This window comes from Cupressus sempervirens, chromosome 9, assembly GCF_028749045.1.
Source record: "Cupressus sempervirens isolate cs-2001-9-10 chromosome 9, ASM2874904v1, whole genome shotgun sequence".
Classification (NCBI taxonomy): domain Eukaryota; kingdom Viridiplantae; phylum Streptophyta; class Pinopsida; order Cupressales; family Cupressaceae; genus Cupressus; species Cupressus sempervirens.
The window spans coordinates 108,145,625-108,153,599 of NC_143126.1; positions in this window are offsets into that span (position 1 = coordinate 108,145,625).

The window sequence follows — 7,975 nt, forward strand, 5'->3', positions numbered from 1 at the left end:
TTTATTTACTTATACTTACAAACCATGCAACAAGTTCTAAATATCCACCCAAGCCAAGCTTGTGTTGCCCATTCTTTTGGTTTCTTTCTTTGATTGCCTTTGATGTGTTAGGAAACCTATGTGAAGTTTGAAATATGTTATATCATATAAGTATTAAGATTAATTAGTACACAATTTTATTCTTAATATTATGACATACCTTCTTTCCTTGGGTGGTACTATTTAACAACCATGTTGCACTTTTCTTAGTGGTGCCCTTTTTAAGATTCTCGACCTCAATTATAGGAATATTGGGGGTGTGCTCATAATAAGGGTTTCATTCAATTTTGGTCCTATAGTTGTACCTTATATACTTCAAAGCTTGGCCTACTTTCTTAAGGAGCCTAAGTTTTTGAAAGACGTTGGGTCCAAAAATTGTTGTCATGGCATCAATGAGTTTATACTTTAAATCTTTAGTTTGTAAATTTTTCCTTTTAAGAAAAAGAGAAAAGTTGTTAGACTCATAAATTAATTGAGTCTACCTTTTAATTTACTTGAATAAATTGATCAAAGGAAATCTGATCTAGCAATGAAGTCAAAATATGATATCCTATGTGTATTGTTGGTCTAAATATGTGCAAACATTCATCATTAATTTTTTCATAAAATAGGTTATTCCTTGAAAAATAATAATGGGATGAGTAGTTATTGCAAGGTACTACATGGATTTTAGTGCATTTGATTATGAGTATAAGATTGTATAGCAAAAGAAATGATCAATCTTTAACATACCTAGAAGTTGAGCTACTCTTAAGGGAAGTCCATCTTCATTGCTCATAAGCAATTAATCACAATTTTGTAGTGGTCTTGTACATCTAGCATGGGTACATCCAAGAATTTCCTCATTTCCTCCTACATAAAATGAATCCAATATTAAAAAATTCTCACCAAGAAATAATAGTTCAAGTGAAATAAACACATAAAAAATGTTAGAGAAAAGGAGGAATCTATTGAGCATAGGATTAATGATAGGTGCTAAAAAATAAGATTGTTAGAGCATAAAAAAACAAGATTTTTAGATCTATTAAACAAATATTGTTCAAGAAAAACACAAGTGTAGGATAGAACACGCGACATACTTGAACCACATAAAGTATCAGCATTTGGGGCATGACCCTTTAACCTATTCTACATCCTCTATAAAAATAACACATTTGTATTTTATTTAATGACATAAATAAAAGAGTATACTATTACAACCATTATTGAATTTTTGTTATAATTAAAACTACATTAATACTTATTGTATAAGTCTAGAATACGTGCATCAACTCACTCTCTCTCTTCTATATTTGAGGAGTCTAAGATCAAATTGATGTCAATCAAGTTAACTCTCTTGATAGTGTATGAAGGAAATTTTGTAGTGCAGCCATAGGATCAGTGGCAAACAAAAATCCAACAAAAAATGGATCCATCTCATCCTATAGCTCCTCATGGAGTACTTGTTCTTTTCCCTTTTCTTGGCCATCACACAGTTGTTAGAAAAATATTATTAGCACTATAATTAAAATCAATCCAAAATAGTAGTGAATAATTAAACATAATAAAAAGTTCACATTAACATATTTCTTTTATCTAATTTGTACAACAACAATGAGTTGAACCTATCGAGAAGAAGAAGTTCCATGAGAACCATCATCGTTGTGTGTATCTTGTGGTTGTTAATCGATACTATATCCCTATATTTCAAAAAATAATCATTTGGACATTTTAAAATACATGTGTTATTATTATAAGTTAGCAAAATAAAAATAAAAATTAATGATTATTGGATTCAATGATTGGAGTTGATTTTGAATGTGCACAGTGCATACCACCGTGCCCATGATAGTGACTTTGTATCTATATTAGCATGGATGCTAATGATACTATATTGTGGGAGTATATTGAGCATTGGAGAGTATTGACATGTTGCATTCATGACTATGTTTGTCATTGATGTTAACACAATATTATTTCTGTAAAGGTTGGTTGAGTAGAAAAAAAAGATCTTGATGATATGGACAATGGTTTGATTATCTGGTGATGCACAACCATGGACATGTTCTATACAATTTCCTAATAACATTGTTAAGTGCACATAGTCAAAGTTGAAGGTGTACAAAAGTTGTACCTAATTTACAAAGAGTAATTCAAAGATAGACTATGGGAAAGCAATTCCTAATTTTTTTTAGCTATCATATATCTAAGATGTAATAAAGAGATGCACAATCAGGTAGTGGCACATGACATTCAAATGATGACATTAGCGAGTGTGCAATCACTAGTATCACATGTATGAAGTTTTGTATAGATTGTGAGATGAAAATGCTATTTTAACTACAATTAATTAATTATTTTATTATAATTAATTGGGAAAGCCTCAAGGATGATTCAAGGAATTATTTTAATGATATGGTATAAAGGAAAGATGTTTTTCTTGTTTGTATGTGAGTAGAAAACATGGTGATCATTGTATGAAGTACAAAGTGTGAAAATGAGCAGAGTGTTTGAGGAATGCGTGTAAGAAATCCAAGGGATTAACAGATGTGAGATTTGTGATCTGGTTACAAGAATACAAGGAGAAGATTCACACATCATGGTTAGTTATAGTGCCTAGGGACATATGTTTTCATGAAATACGTCAAGAGGGAACCAGTTGATAGCTTTCATGGTTGGTTCTAATGCATCGAGAAATTTCATTGAGAAATGAATCATCACTTTCACTTTGACCTTTCTCAACAAATTCTTCATCATCATTTGCATACAAACAATTTCTCTCTCTCTCTCTTCTAGGCTTAAACTTTCCCTTATACGTTTTCTCTCTTTTAGGATATTTAGATGCATAATGACCAGATTCACCACAAGTCCAAAATTTAAAGATTTTCCTACCATCTTTTTCTCTTCTCATAAGTAGGGCTATACCTTCCTCAATCTTCTTTTTTTCATTAGATATTCTACTACAATCAAAATCTCCATGTGTGCTTGCACTCTTTATTAGATTATGTTGAATGTTTAGGGCACTAGAAGTTGTTTCAACTCTAGGTACATCTCCAAACTATCTGAGATCTACTTTGGTAGATTCTAATCTTCCAGGAAACATTTCCTTTGTGAATTACTTAGTGTAGAAAATTACTAGTTGAATCATCTAAGCTACTTGTTTGAATGGTGGTGTCAAACTTTTCAAGATCTTCCATATAAAATCATGTTCTTCCTTAGTTCCACCATGAGATCAAATTCCTACAATAATTTTTGATATTCTACCAATATAACTTCTTACAAATTCATCTTACATCATTTTAACATCTTGAAATACACATATCCAATTCTACAATCTCATTCTCTTTGCATGTGTATCACCTTCAAAAGTAGATTCTAATGCTTTCCAAATTTCATAAGATGTTTCAAGTAAGTTTACCTAACTATATTAATTCTCTAGAAGAGCTAATAGTAGACCTTCTCTAGCTCTCATGTTACACATGAATAGATCTCTCTCTACTTCACTGCATCATTCAAGCTTCTCTTCTTTAATGATTGTCTTCTTAGTCTTTGTAACCATCAAATATCCCAAACCCATGCTCAATAGATGAGTATTCATCTTCTCATTCCAATTGTCATAGTTGGCCCATAAAATCTAGGACTATCCTTTCTAAAAATGATTTTCCATCAATCTCGCCAAGTTGCTAATATTATACTTCAAGGACTAGATGCTCTTATACAAATTGTTAGAATATATAGTATACTGATATAACTGAGAGGAGGTGAATTATTTATTCAACTATTAACACAATGAACAAAATTAAACAAAATTAACCATATAAACAATATAAACTGAAACCACAACAAGATGCCAATACACAATAACATCAAATATGTTAACTAGGGAAACTCTTGATTAGAGAGAAAACCCCGGTGGGGATTGTACCCATGGGATGATGTACTAATATAAATATTCCTTGTTAGAGGATTGACCTTGTTAGGAGTCTATGAATACATTCAGTACATATGAGTCCATGTTAAGAGTCCTTGAATCCTTATTAGGAGATTACAACCCTATTAGGAGTTATGTCAAATGTGTTAGGAGTTGTGGAAGATAGTTGGAACAACTACCCAAAGAGCTTCAAGGGCAAGACCAATAAACCCAGTGTCTAAATGATCTATGTATTACTCCTTGTAGAATAATCAAATGGTATCATATTTTTCCTCCCTCTTTCTTTGTAATTATAATATGTAGCTATAGTGCCTAAGGACATATGTTCTCATGAAATACATTGAGAGGGAATCGATGACCCCTCTCAATCATTCAAACCAATCAAATGCATCCCTAGGGGTCCAAATTCCCCTAGGGACATATGTTGTCATCAAATGCATCTCTCGATGCATTAGAACCAACCAAATGGGTCCCTAGGGGTCCTAGCGTCCCCAGAGAAATATGTTGTCATGAAATGCATCAAGAGGGGTCATAGGTTATCCTATGAGCCCTCTCAATGCATTAGAACCAACCAAATGCACATATGTTTTCATGAAATGCATCGAGAGGGAACCTATGACCCCTATCGATGCATTGGAACCAACCAAATGCATCACTAGGGGCCCTAGGGCCCCTAGGTACATTCATTGTAATGAAATGCATTGAAAGGGGTCATAGGTTAACCTATGACACCTCATAAAGCATTGGAACCAACCAAATGCATCCCTAGGGTCCCCAGGGCCCCTAGGGATATGTTGTCATGAAATGAGTCAAGAGGGGTCATAGGTTAACCTATGACCCCTCTCGACACATTGTAATCAACCAAAAGCATCCCTAGGGGTCCTACGGACCCTAAGGACATTCGTTGTCATGACATGCATTGAGAGGGGTCATAGGTTAACCTATCGCCTCTCTCAATGCATTGGGACCAACTATATATGTCCCTAGGGGCCATAGGGCCTCGAGGGACATATGTTGTCATGAAATGCATTGATATGGGTCATATGTTAACATATGACCCCTCTTTACACATTGGAACCAAAAAAATGGGTTCCTAGGGGTCCTAGGGCCCTTAGGGACATATATTGTCATGAAATGCCTTGAGAGGGGTCATAAGCTAACCAATGACCCTTCTCGATGCATTAAAACCAAACAAATGCATCTCTAGGGACCCTAGGGCCTCTAAAGACATATGTTGTCATGAAATGTGTCGAGAGGAGTCATACATTACCCTATGACCCCTCTTGATGCATTGGAACCAACCAAAAGGGTCCCTAGGAGTGTTAGGGTGCCTAGCAACATATGTTGTCATAAAATATGTAGAGAGGGGTCATAGGTTAACTTATGACCCCTCTCAATGCATTGAAACCAACCAAATGTTTTCCTAGATGCCTTAGAGCCCCTAGGGAAATATGTTGTCATGAAATGCATCGACAAGGGCTACAAGTTAACCTATGACCCCTCTCGATGCATTATAACCAACCAAATGGGTACCTATGGTTCTTTGGGTACCTAGGGAGATATGTTGTCATAAAATGTGTCAAGAGGGAACCTATAAACCTGCTCGATGTATTCAAACCAACCAAATGAGTCCCTAAGAGTCTTAGTGCTCCTAGGGACATATGTTGTCATGAAATGCATCAAGAGGGGTGATAGGTTAACCTATGACGCCTCTCGATACATTAGTATCAACCAAATATATCCCTAGAGGTCCTAAAGCCTCTAGAGACATATGTTGTCAAGAAGTGTGTCAAGATGGATCATAGTTTAACCTATGACACCTCTCAATGCATTAGTACCAACCAAATGGGTCCCAAGGGGTACTAGGGCCCCTAGTGACATATGTTGTCATGAAATGCATTGAGAGGGATCACAGGTTATCCTATGACCCCTCTCGGTGCATTAAAAACAACCAAATGTGCCCCTATGGGTCCTAAGGCCCCTAGGGATATATGTTGTTATGAAATGAATCAAGAGGGAACTTATGACCCCTCTCAAAGCATTGGAACTAGCCAAATGCATCAGTAGGGATCCTAGGGTGTCTGGGGCCATTTTTTGTAATGAAATACATTAAGAGGGGTCATAAGTTAACCTATGACCACTCTTGATGCATTGGAACTAACCAAATGCATCACTACTGATCTTAGAGCCCCTAGGGACATATGTTCTCATGAAATGTGTTGATAGGGGTCATAGCTTAGCCTATGACACCTCTAAATGCATTATAACCAACCAAACATATCCCTAGGGTTCCTAGAGCCCCTTAAGACATATGATTTCATGAAATGCATAGAGAGGGGTTATAGGTTAACCTATAACCACTCTCGACACATTCAAACCAACCAAATGTGTCTTTAAGACCCCTAGGGCCCATAGATACATATGTTGTAATTAATTGCATCGAGAGGGGTCATAGGTTAATAGATAACCCCTCTCGATGCATTGGAAGCTACCAAATGGGTCCCTAGGGGTTCTAGGGCCCTATGGACATTTGTTGTCATGAAATTTATTAAGAGAGGTCATAGTATAAACTATGACCCCTATCGACACATTGGAACCAAGTAAATATATCTCTAGTGGCCATAGGGGCCCTAGGGACATATGTTGTCATGAAATCTATTAATAGGGGTCATAGGTTCTTGATGCATTAGTACCAACCAAATGGGTCTCTAGGGGTCCTAGGGTGTCTAAGGACATATGTTGTCATGAAATACATTGAGAGGGAATCGATAACCCCTCTCAACACACTCAAACCAACCACATACAACAAGAGGAGTCATAGGTTAACCTATGACCCCTCTTGATGCATTAGAACCAACCAAATGGCTCGCTAAGGGTCCTAGGGCCCCTAGAGCAATATATTGTCATGAAATGCATCGAGAGGGGTCATAGGTTATCCTATGATCCCTCTTAATGCATTAGAACCAACCAAATGCATCCCTAGGGGTCCTAAGGCCCCTAGGGACATATGTTGTTATGAAATGCATTGATAGGAAACCTATGACCCCTCTCAATGCATTGGAACAAATCAAATGCCTCCCTAGGGACCCTAAGGAACCTAGGGACATTTTTTGCAATGAAATGCATCAAAAGGGGTCATAGGTTAACCTATGACCTATCTCAAATCATTGGAAACAACTAAATGCATCCCTTGGGACCCTAGGACCCCCAAGGACATATGTTGTCATGAAATGTGTTGATAGGGGTCATAGTTTAACCTATGACCCATCTCGATGCATTAGAACTAACAAAATGGGTCTTTAAAGGGTCCTAGGCCCCTCGAGACATATTTTGTCATGGAATGTGTTGAGAGGGGTCATAGGTTAATCTATGACCCCTCTCGATACATTTGAACCAACCAATTGTGTCTCTAGGTGCCTAAGGCTCCTAGGGACATATGTTTTCATGAAATATCTTAAGAAGGGTCATAGGCTAACCTATGACCCCTTTTGATTCATTGGAACCAAGGAAATGGGTTTCTAGGCTTTTCAGGGCCCCTAGCGACATATGTTGTCACAAAATGGATCAAGAGAGGTCATAGGTTATCTTATGACTCCTCCTGACACATTGGAACCAACCAAATGCATCCCAAGGGGATCTAGGGCCCCTAGGTACATATGTTGTCATGAAATGTGTCAATAGGGATCATAGGTTATCCTATGATCCATCTTGACGTATAAGAACCAACCAAATGGGTCCCTAAGGGTCCTAGGGCCCATAGGGACATATGTTGTCATGAAATGCATTGAAAGGGAGCTAATTGCCCCTCTCGACACATTCAAGCCAACCAAATGCATCTCTAGGAGTCTGAAGGCCCCTAGAGACATATGTTGTCATAAAATGGGTTGAGAGGGGTCATAAGTTAACCCATGACCACTCTTGATACATTAGAACCAACCTAATACATCCCTAGGGGTCCTAGGGCCCCTAGCAACATATGTTTTCATGAAATGGATCGAGAGGGGTTATAGATTAACCTATGACCCC